The following is a 12,723-nucleotide window of genomic DNA, read 5'->3' on the forward strand; positions in this document are numbered from 1 at the left end:
TTAACAATTCTTTGTAAATGTAAAAACTACTCTTCTGATTTGTACAAACGTAGGTTGTAAGCTAGATTTAGACTGTGGACCATAGTTTACCAACCTCTGCTTTAAAGCCATTAAAATGATATGGACAAAGAAATTTAAAATAACTAAACTCTAGAGAAATAAGCCCATCCTAGATACAATGTATAGCATCCAATAAAAAAAAATTTTACAAAACATACAAAGAGCATAAGAACGTAAACTATCATCATGAAAAAAATCAGATAACAGAAACAGTTCAACAGACAGATGCCCCATGTCTTGGAATTATCAGAAATATACTTTTATTTATTTATTTATTTTTCCCTTTTAAACCAATTTTATTTTGGTTGCAAAGATATAGTTTACTTAGTTTCCTAATGTTTTATTTGTTCCCATTTGAAGTCTAGAGCTTGCCATGTTTGACACTGCCATCACTACCAAACTGTTATATAAGAACATTACAAAATACAAACTATAAACTAAGATAATCCTCTTTACAGTATTCAGATTAGTGCATTAAAACAACATTGATTTAAAAAGGCAGATGAGTCAACTGGCAAACATCTAATTGCTTTTCTAATTGCTAACAAAATGGTACACAAAGTAAACACAAAATTTTAAGTGTCAGGTGCTCAAAAACAGCAATTGTGGGGAAATTATTTACCAAAAGTAATTTTCTCCCAGGTACTCATGTAACCATTATTCTATAAAACATAGGGAAGGTAAATAATGGCTCACAAAACCAGAAGGTATTGTTAAGATAGTTCAGTAGAAGAACAAGTTGGGATCTTTAGACTCTAAACATAACAGGCATTGGTATTAGTTTTCATACTTCTCCTCCAAATTACATTAAACATTTACAGTAACTACACTTTCCCTAGTGAACGTCAGACTTAAATTACCGTAGATTGTAAAAGCAATCTTATCCTTAGTAATTTTACTAAGCAATCTACAGCAAATGCTTAATATATACACATCACAAGTATGAAATATCTTAGCAAATTATTCACTCATTTCATTCAGAGTAAACAAAGGTTTTAAAAGAACACAATAAGGAAAGTGGAATAAAAATTTGTGCTATTGCAAAACAGACAAAATTTCATAAGCCCCACAAAATGATATGCTAATTTTTTAAGTTATTGAGAATACCGTCTCTGTTGAACAAAATCAAAATTAAATTAGAGGTTTTTCTAATTGAAGTAACATAAATCCCGGTGCATGTTACACAGTGACAGAGAAATAAACAGAACGCATGCATCTTAAACCTAACTAATTTCAAAAACTAAGTCAAACGGGGTAAATAAGTTATAAATGAAAGGCGTATACAATGTGGGCAACAATTTAACAGTATTAAATTGAAAAACATGAAAGCTGTATCAGCAACAACATTTAGAAAAACTTTCATTATTAGAAAATATCAGATTTAATCCAAAGGAACCCCCTTGTGAAAATAAGAAAGTATGGGAACCATCCTTTTCACAATAGCTTTAAAATAATAATTAAAAAACCCATAATTACAGGAATCTTCCCACATAATTTAGGTAATGTAGCGCAATAGTGTGCTTCTTGATAAATTTAGCTATGCAATCCCCATATGATGAGACCAATAACCAGAACTCCAATGACAGCGATAATGAGGATGATGCACAGGGTTTTTCTGGATTTGCGCTGATATTCTGCTGCCCGTGATAGCTGCTGGTTGGCTTGCTGAACTTGTACCTCTGCACTTTCTACATTGGCTTCTATGCTGTCTATCACATCTCCTTGTTCATGTATCATCATTCCCAAATCTTTAAATATTTCATTAATATCCATAATATCAGCTTCAAGTTGCCTGATGGAAGACTCTCTCTCATGAATAAGGTGAAGGTCATCTTCTGTGATTTCTTCATCCTGCAGCTGCACTTGAGGTTGAGTTTGGCTTTCCCAGGATACAAGATTCCTTTCTTTTGAGCTCTCTTCAGGAAAACCACCAGATACTCTGGAACTGGCTCTTACTCGAGCAACAAACTCTTTCTCTCTCTCAGCAGCTTGCCTCTGGACCTTTTGGAAGTTTGTCAGTGATGTTGTGAATTCAGCCACTAGGCGATCTTTTTGTATTTTCCTTTGACGCTGTTCACTGGGCGTGGTGGGCAGAGATCCAAACTCTTTAACGTATTTATCTGTTTCTTTGGCAAGTTGGTTAGTATACCGCTGCTTCTGTTGCAGCTGTTGCCTCAATTAGGGTGTATCTTGAGGTGTTCCAAGTTGGTTCAGAGCTCTTTGTATTTCCACAGAACACTGTGTGATCTTTTGGATGTTGGAAGAGATACGCTGGGCCAGCTGGGCAGGATCGCCACCGATTCCCGGAGTGTAAGACATGTCTGGTTTATTCACCAATTTCAACAGATGTTGGTGGGCGTGTAGTTTTCTAAGCAGTCACCTTGACCTCCTCAGCTTCCTCCTCCGCCTCCTTCGGCCACTCCAGAAATATACTTTTAAATAATTATGATAAATATGTTAAACAATCTGAAATAATATATAATGATTGGAGAAATTAGAAATTTCAGGAGAGTGGGCGGTGCCTATGGCTCAAGGAGTAGGGCGCCGGTCCCATATGCCGGAGGTGGTGGGTTCAAACCCAGCCCCGGCCAAAAAAAAAAAAAAAGAAATTTCAGGAGAAAGTTGGATGCCAGAAATCTTGAATCTGATCAATACAATATGTGAAACCATAAATTCACTGGATGGGACTAAAAGCATACTGTACTTTACAGGAGAAAATGAACTTGAAGACAGATCAATAAAAACAATCTAAATTGAAGCATTGAAAGAAGGAAGAAAAGAAAAACAAAGACAGCCTCAGTGACTTGTGGAATTGTACATGGCAAACATACATGTAATTGGTAGAAAGAGGGAGAATAAAGAAAACAATTCTATTTGAAAATTATTGGTTAAAAAATTTACAAATTTGAACAAAACAGTAACTTATTAATCCAGAAAGCTCAACGAACTTCAAAGAGGAGAAAAATGAAGATAACCACACCTAGGTACAACATAGTCAACTCCTGTCCATCAGATATTAATTTTTTTTAAACTGAAAGCAGCCTGAGGAAAAAATAAATGTTAACCAAGAAAACAACAATAAGACTACTAGTAAACTTCTTATTTAAAAAATGGTGCTCAGAGGACAACAGAAAGACAACTTTTAAAGTATTGAAAGAAAACACTGCTATCAATCTAGAATTCTGTATCTGTAAAAATATCTTATAAGAATGAAAGGCAAATAAATATATTTTTAAATAAACCAAAGTTAAGCCAGGAATGGTGGTTAAGATATAGTGAGCTATGATGATGCCACTGCACTCAAGCTAGGGAAATGGAGGGAGACTCAAACAAACAAACAAAAACAATAACAAAAAAAAAATAGAAAGGACCAATATGTGAGTAAATACAAAAGACCTTCTATATTATCTTTACACACATATAAATAATAAATAAATGTAAATTTTAAAATAATTATCAAATGTAATGATAATGTACATATGTAGACATAAAAGATATAACAGGGAAGGAGGGAGAGGGCTGACTGGAATTTAAGTTTTGTACATTGTGATGTAGAATACTATTCGTTAAAAATAGAATGTGAGCCCTGTGTGATGACTCATGCCTGCAATCCTAGCACTTTGGGAAGCTGAGGCAGGTGGATTCCTTGAGCTCAGGAGTTCAAGACCAGCCTGAGCAAAAGCAAGACCTGTCTCTACTAAAATTAGAAAAACTAGCTAGGCATTGTGGCAGGCTCCTGTAGTCCCAGCTAGTTGGGAGGCTGAGGCAAAAGGTTCTTTCTTTGAGCCTAAGGGTTTGAGGTTGCTGTGAGCTATGACACCATGGGACTCTACTAAGGGCAACAGAGTGAGACTCTGTCTCAAAAATAAATAAATAAAATAAAAATAGAATGTGACAAGTTAAAGATGTACATTTCAGTTTCTATAATAGAAAACAGCACAAACAGCACTCTAAACAGAATAAGGAGGCTTTGCTGATGAGTTGATAGATGAAATAAATGACGTATTAAATGATACTTCATCCACCCAAAACAAGTCAGAGAAGGCTGAACAGAGGAAAAGAGAACATATGGAACAAACTGAAAACAAAAGCATGATGGTAGACTTAAACCTGACCATACTGATTGTTATTTAAATATAAATGAACTAAGTACTTTCTGTAAAAAGCAGAGATTATCATGCTGTATATAAAAGCATACAGAACATTCACAATAAAACAAGGGCCCTAAAATATGTCTCAGTAAATTTCAAAAGATTGAAAAATACAGAGTATATTATCTGACCACTGATGTATTGATAATCAGTAATAATAAACAATCTAGAAATTTCTCAAATATGTTGAATTAAGCAATGTAATTTCTAAATAACCCATAGGACAAAGTAAAATAATCACAAGTGAAACTGAAAAATATTTGGAATTGAAGGAAAATAAAACTTGAATGAAAAAAATAGAATGAAAATAAAAATTTGTGGTATGCAACTAAATCAGTATATATAAAGATTTTTTTGTATAGTGTTAAATGTTTATATAACAAAGAAAGAAAGATTTAAAATAAAGTTTTCAAATAAAGAAAAGCAAATTAAATCCAAAGTAAGTAGAAGAAAAGAAACAAAAAAAGAGAACAGAAATAAATGAAATGGAAAATGAACAAAAGAAAAAATTACTAAGTCCATTCTTTTAGCAGTACAATTTTAAACCTAGCAAGGAAAACACAAGAGTAAACACAAATTGCCATCATCACAAAAGAGTAGTAAGTCACTACAATAAAAGGATAATAAGGTAATATTATAAACGACAATATGCCTGTAAAAATGCCAATATAAATAAAATGAAAACATTTCTCCAGAAATTAACAAACTGACCAAAACAGAAATAGGAAACTTGAAGAATCCTAAATAAATTTAATTCATAATTAAAATCATTCCCACAAAGAAAATTCCACACCCAGATAGCTTCACAAATCAAGTCTATCAGACATTTAATGAAGAAATACTATTGATCTTACATAAGCCCTTTCAGAAAATGGAAGAATATTTCCAACTCAGTTCATGAGATCATTATGACCCTGATGCCAAAATATAATAAAGGCATTTCAGTAAAGGAAAAGTACGGAACAATATCCCTTACAACATACATGAAAATACCTGAGCAAAATATTAGCAAACCAAATCTATGACTATATAAAAGAGACTATTTTATAACTTAGTGAGGTTTAATACAAGGTGAGTTCAACAACTGAAAATAAAGTAATTTACCACATAAGCAGAATTGGTGCTAGAATTATTAAAGATCTATGTGGCAGACTAAATAATTAGCCCAAAAGATATCAGCTTTTAATCCCTGGAACCTGTGAATATTACTTTTCATGCAAAATTCATCTTTGTAAAAGTGATTAAGTTAAGGATTTTGAGATGGGAAAGTATCCTGGATTATCTGAGTGGACCTAAGTGCAATTATAAGTATCCTTGTAAGAGGGAAGCTGGTGAAGACTCAACACATAGACAAGAAAAAGGCAATATGACCATGAAGGCAGAGATTGTAGTGATGCAGCCACAAGCCAAGGATTGGTTGCAGCAGCCAGAAGCTAGAAAAGGCAAGAAACAGATTCTCCCCTAGAGCCTCCAGAGGCAGCACAGTCCTGCCAACACCCTGTAGACATACTGTTTTAGCAATATAGTTTAGTAGTGCAAACTTCTGATCTCCTCAACTGTGAAAGAATAGATTTCTGTTGTTTTTACACCACCAAGTTTATGGTAATTTGTCATACTAGCCATAGAAATTGTGTAATTCAAATAGAAAATAATGAACCTCAACATGCACAAAGCATGAAGTGGAAATGAATCATAGACTTTGATTCATAAAACAAAAATGAAGGCTTAAATTATGAGACTTCTAGAAGAAATCATAGGAGAATATGTGTGATATTGATATAGGCAAAGATGTCTTTGAACATCAAAGGCATAATCTTTAAAAGAAAACAAGAAATTATTTATCAAAATGAAGAACTTTTTCTCATCAAATTACATCATTAAGAAAATAAAAACCAAGACAATGTTTATAATGAATATATTTGATAAAGGGCTCATATCTAAAATGTATAAAGAATGCCTATAGCACAATATTAAAAAGACAACCTAATTAAAAAAGGGGAAGAAGCTTTGAACAAATACTTCATTATACTTCATGAAAAGCAATAAGCACACACACAAAAATATTCTCATTATTTTTAGTTATTTGGGAAATGTAAAATAATGTTGCCATGCACTATCACTTTATAACCATTATATTGGCTAAACTTAGAAAGACTCACTATACAAAGTGTTGGCAAGGATCTGGAGCAACTATCACATGTTCCTGGTGGAAGTTTAAGATAGTGTTACAATTTTGGAAAGGTATTGGCTGTTCTCATAAAGTTAAACATACAACTATCCATTAATTCCACTCATAGGTATTACTCAAGCAATGAAAGCATAAGTCCACACAAAGACTTATATTACATAGCATGTTCAAAACGATTTTATTCATACTATCCACCAACAGAAAGTAACTCAAAAAGTACATTAACAAGGGAATTATACAAGTAATTCCTGTTCATTAGAACATTTAGAAAGTACAGATAAGCAAAGTGGAAAAAAAAAATCATGGTACCCTGTTTTCCTACCGCTAATCCTTGTTGGTGTTTCTGGTGTAGGTAGAACTTTCAGATTTCCCCCTCCCCTATTTTGCCTACCCTTAGTATAGCCCTTAGGCTTACCTCTAGCTGTGGTCTCCTTACACCGGGTAGTGAAATTTCTACTGGGTTGTAAGACAACCATGCAAATTATAATGCAGTGAATGAATTTGCCTAGTTAGTGCCATTGTTCTGGATATGTGGAAGGGTTGAGCAGTTGGGAAGGAGGCCAAGAATTCTGAGTTCGTGGATTCCTGTCCTCGCAGTGTTTGTCAGTGTTGCAGACTACCTGGCCCTACTGCAGTTGAGTTGTGTGCTGAGGACTAGATTTTGAGAGAATTTGGCCCTTGCTTTGGAGTGCCCTCTAGTGGCGTTATCTCAAATGGTAAGCACAGTTACAGGTGGACTGGATAACACACCCACAGCAGTTGGGTTGCAAATGGCAGCTGAGGACATCACTGTGGCTGCTATGGAGGAGGTAGTGATCCCTGACCCAATGAAACACATGGCACCAGTCACCACGGGCACAGCCCCCATGCTGTGACTGTGGAGAAGAGATGTTTTGGGATTGGCCCCATGGGACAGACTCCCCTAGATCTCCCTGACATCCTTCTGTGGGTAGTCTCCTGTGTTGTCAGGAGAGACCCAAAACAAAGTGCTCTGGCAAAAGAAGGTTGATTGATGTGGAAGCAAGTGAGTGGATAGGCTCCCAGGGGAACCTGGAACCTAGGCCTGTTTATGCCTCTATTTCGCTCTGACACCCTGAGAGGCTCACTCCTCCCTAGTTTTTGGTTCTCCTTGTGTAAAATAAATAAGTTGATGTAAACAGTGGTCTTCAAACTTCCCTCTTGACAGCAAAAATATTTGCCCTCCTTCAAGCACAAGATTGGCAGAAGATAATACCCAAGCTGTTCTTCTGAAGAAGCAATGCTAGGGAGGGCCCTGACAGCCCTGCAGCCATGGGGGTGGGTCCTCAATGGCTCACTCCCTGACATCTTCAGAGCACTGCGACTGCAATGACAGCCACATTCTTTATGTGTACTGTCTAATACAGTAGCCCATGTAGTTACTGAACATTTGACATGTGATACATATGACAGAGAAACTTATTTTCTTTAATTTTGGCCATTACATTGGAGGATGCTACCTTTTGGGGGGTTTTGTTTGTTTGTCTGTCTGTTTTTTTTGTTGTTTGTTTGTTTTTGAGAAAGATGCTACTTTAGAGCACAGCTGAAAAATCCCTAGGCTCAATGGATGGGCTATCAGGGTTTGTAAAACAGTTCTGAGGATTTAGGCATAGTTCTACTCACACAGTCCCTATAACTCCCCTAAAGGATCTCACTGGCCCTGCTTTATAGGGGCAGAATCTCAGGTTCAGACAGCTCAAATGGCTTTCCCAGGGTCTTAGGGTTTATACATGGAGAAACTGAGGCTAGCCCATAGTTCTGGCTGCCTCCAAAGTCCTGTGCCCTTAATGGTTTAATTTGGTTCCTGCTGTTCTGAGGTAGGTTCTCATCACCTCTAGTACCCTACCTCTGTCCTCTGTTCAGTCCACCCTAGCCAGCCATGTCTTGGGGCTTGAGGAAATCCTAGGCTTGGTCAAGGCCAGCTGCTTCCCCAGGCTTAGAGTTAGGGGCACAGTGACTTGAGCTCCTTCCCAACAGAGACTGACCTACTCTGCTTGGAGACAGAAATACCCTCTGTGAGTAGATCCACTCTGGAACCCCCACATCTGAAATCCAACATTTCTCTTCTCTCCCTCTTATGAAGCCCCATACCCAGGCTAACTAGGTCAGAGGTGAAGGCCCCCATCCTTTGGGGCTCAGCCTCCTCCTCATTTTCTGCATGAAGCCTCCCCAATACTCCCATCAGGTGTCACCCCACCTCCTCTATCCAGCCTGGAGACTGGGGCTCCCACACTTGGGCCTCTTGAATGGCTTTGTGCTCCCAGGGATTGCAGGGACACTGGACAATGGCTGCCATAGGGGCAAGAATTAAGGGGTGCCTGCCTGGGCAGCTGGTACCATGGGTTCAGAGTCTTCAGAACCTGCCAGAGTGAGCTCAGCCAGCTCCCCAGAAGAAAAGCCTTGGTCCCAGTCAATAGAGGGTAAAAAATCAACCTCATGCCTCCAATTGCTCCCCATCATTTTTTTAAGCTTTTAGCTCGTGGTAGATTACTGCCCCACCACTGTCACTACTCCTGACCTATCTCTATGATTTCAAACTCTCTTTAGATGATATTTCCAGTCAACCAGACTTTTGGATCTTAATTTCCCAGGCTCAGGGTCAAGAACTCTATGGCATAGATTCCCTTGGTCATACTTCTGGCCTGTGGTAACTACCCTTGCATAGCTATTTAAATTTTAATGAATTTAAAATGAAATAAAACTTGGGTGGCACCTGTGGCTCAGTGAGTAGGGTGCCAGCCCCATATACCTAGGTTGGTGGGTTCAAACCTGACCCCGGCCAAACTGCAACAAAAAATAGCCGGGCATTGTGGTGGGCACCTGTAGTCGCAGCTACTCGGGAGACTGAGGCAAAAGAATCGCAAAAGTCTTCATTTTGTCTGATTTTTATCTTCTTTGAACTCAAGGAGATCTCTTCCATGTCAGTAAAATTGTGTGAAACCTTTCAGTCTTCTTTGTGCCTGGTCTACCTCAAGCCTATCTAGGTTTTGGACTCACAGGGGTGACTCCCTGGTCTGTCTCAGGTTCTCTTCGTAGGACTCACAGAGGGTGGGTCTTCGGTTTGTTTGGCTGGTGTGTGTGAGTTGTTTGTCAAATTTGTGTTTGCTGTTTCCAATGGTTTGTCAGAATTCCTTTAGAAGATTAGTCAATTCCAAGTTTGGATGTCAACATCTCTGTTTTCTTGTTGTTTGACAGTGTGTCAATGTACAATTTGTCTTAACAAAGGCTACAGCCACTGGTTGTGACTGGGGCACAAGAGCCGATTTTCACCCAGGGGGCGGCCGCTGAGAATTTCTCAGACCCTGGTGAAAGACCGACTCTGTCTCCCTGCCTCACTCTGCCAACTAGCCTGTTTACCTTCTCTTTTATATCCCCTATGTCTCCCACTGCCCTTGACATCACTTTGGGGGTGAAAGTTGGAACATTGTAGTGTAAATAACCCCCTTGCAGTTGAAACCCTCTCTTTCTGGCAATTAAAGAGTTACTATAAAGTTTAGTAAAACTATTCCTCTTTTTAACTGCCAAAAAACTGTGGTTCCTATGTTACAAATAGTCTTAAGATAAGGTGCTGGCATTCAGCAAAAGACCCAAAGTCAGTTACTCATTTAGAACTAAAGAAAAAAAACAGTCCTCTTTACTTTTTAAAACAGCAGCCGCTTGGCATTACTCTGGTTGGCACACATTCTACCAATGCTCAGGTGGCCTCCTGGAGGGGGACGGGCTGTGGTCCCTCTGAGGGGAGGCACCCCCTGGAAACATCCCAGGGTCTCCAGAGAACCCAGAACCCTCAGGAGACCGGCTGACAATCACTCCTAAATTCACCTATGAGTCCATCTCTGGTGGTAAGCCACTTTGACATCTAATTTTGACTAGTACCTGCAGACATTAATTATTATTTTTGTTATGCTTATTTGTTGTAAATGGCTAGAAAAATATGTAACTGTTTGCTGAATTCAATTGTTGTTATTTGTGTAAAGCCTCTGAGGGAAGCCAAAGAGACTGGGACCTCAGGTTGCCGGGCTATTGGCCTTTCGGAAGCTTTTGGAGGCATAGGGAGCCTCAGCCCTACTGGCCAGTTGGGAGGCTCCCAGAAATGTGTGTTCACACCCATCACCAGAAATACCATTAAAATGAAAACGGGCATCCAATCAATCCCTGAGGTGTTAGATCCCCACAGGCCTGTTAAAAACTATATGAAAAAGTGTTCTGGTTCTGATATGAGAGTGTGAGAGTAACTGTGAACTTTTAGATATTGTTCATGTCGGGCCCATGTCTATCATGTCATTTTATGTCATTTGTTCAGTGTTTATCAAAGGATTAGTCTCAGCCTAAACCAATCTTGTATTAAACTGAAGAGAGAAAGAAAACAAGTATAAAAGAGTTAAAAAGATTCCTAGAACTCAGCATTCTATACCTTGAGACACCGAAGTTCTAGTTCTTGCCTGCAATCAGAAGTTTCTTCCTCTATATTGTTAGTATAAATGTCTGTCCGTTTTAATTCACTGTTTTCCTACAACATTCTGGTTCCCTGATGAGAGTGCTTCCCAGCACCCTGACTGACGCCATTCCCTAAGAACCCTCCCATACTAATTACACAGAGAGGAGGGCCCCAGCAGGGTGGCAGGAAGGTCCCATGGTGGTCCTCTGTGACAGCAGGGGAAGAGCAGGCTCTGACAATGAACCTACTTTTGTTAACTCCATCTCTAAAGTAAAAGGTAAAATACAACTCCCTGTGTATTTATTCTCACCTCTGGAAAATAAAGTTTAACTTTATTTTCATATAGTCAAACTATAGAACCACTGTTCATATAGAAGGTCAAGTTAAACACCTGGCTCCTTTAACATTACAGACTTTTAAAGAAACTTTACTAAAACTTTGTATAAACAAAATAGTTATATAGAAGAGTGAAAAGCAAGACAAAAGTTAAAAAAGGTCTAAAATATTTGTAAAATGTCTGTGCAGGTTAAATAAAACTTATGAAGAAGTTTACATGTAATCCAGCTAACTATGTATTTCCTTTAACTTTCATTGGAAAGATAGCATGTCTATGAGTATTACTAACTTAACCTCAAACAGAACAGAAATCAGTTACATGAAACTGAGCGAGTTTATAATCACTTTTTGTTTGAAATATTATTGATTCATTCTGTGTTTTGTTTTCCAAAAGTCAAGAAAATAATTTTCAGTCTTTTGAGCTATTTGTAGCTTTTCAAGCAATGTATGTACTTATGAGCAAAATCTGAAACATGTATTTTTTTCCTCTCCTTAATTTCTCTAAAATTTAAAAGCCAATTAATTCCTGACAATACTGTTATTCGTGTAAGTTCAATAAGAATCTGTTTTGTTCTATAGAATAATGAAAACACTGATTAATTTACCAAGACTTTGTCTGGAATAGCATCTGCAGAGTTGTCCAAATTACACTAAGGAATTAAGGTTGACTTTTAAAAGCCAATAAAAAGCCCTTTGAGAAAAAAGAAACTGGCCAGAAACCCATCAGTAACATTTCCTGATCTGTGGTAAGTAACTTACTGACGGGTCCAGGAATCGAAATATGGTTGGGGACCCCAAGAGAAGAGGAATTTACCCAATGCATACAGGTATCTAATGGCACAGATAAAACCTGGGCTTGTGAAAGGCTTTCAAGAAAATCCAGCCTGAGATTCCTTATAAGAAGTTCCAGCAAAGTCAATTTTAAAGGGAAAGAAGAGCCTAGATGGCCAATAATTATTCTTACTGTACTTTATGCAAATAATCAGACCCAGTATACTGAAATTACAGTTTATTTGGCAACTAAGTTAATTCTGCTATAATTGTTTTTAGTATAAAGAGAAAATAAAAAGAGAAAAATGGTTCAAAGAAAAAAAGGCTGTGACCCACCTGTATTAAATCCCAGCCTTATCTGTAATGCCAACTCATAAAATGAAACATAACTGTTTTACTAATCTGTTAAATGGGGCTAAGAGACTAGTCAACAAAGTATAGAATTATATACAGTAGTTATATTTAACTGTAACACTACGTGCTACTGTACCTAATTCGTATACTCTGCTGAGTCTGCTGCTGACAGAAACCAAGTGACCCACTTGCCTAAATTTAAAAGATACCTTTTTCAGTATAAAGCTGGCTCTGGAGAGCCAGAGTCTGTTTGCTTTCCAGTAGGAGGAGAAGCACAGGCTCGTGACCTCCAACCCGAGACATAAACTGTCTTTTAGGACATCTAGACACAGTTAACATGCCCTGCTCCGGCCACATAGCTGGCTGGTTAATGCATGGCTGAAGGCTGAGGAAAGTCTCTCCTTGAG

General features: G+C 37.8%; 1 pseudogene across 1 annotated transcript; it reads right to left on the minus strand.

Moving 5' to 3' along the window:
- Positions 1-1,417: 1,417 nt before the first annotated feature.
- LOC128593867 (syntaxin-7-like) lies at positions 1,418-2,466 on the minus strand (annotated as a pseudogene). Its single transcript, XR_008382418.1, has one exon. The product of XR_008382418.1 is annotated as a syntaxin-7-like (transcript).
- Between the last annotated feature and the right edge of the window lie 10,257 nt (positions 2,467-12,723).

This window comes from Nycticebus coucang, chromosome 9 (genome assembly GCF_027406575.1).
Source record: "Nycticebus coucang isolate mNycCou1 chromosome 9, mNycCou1.pri, whole genome shotgun sequence".
Taxonomy (NCBI): Eukaryota; Metazoa; Chordata; class Mammalia; order Primates; family Lorisidae; genus Nycticebus; species Nycticebus coucang.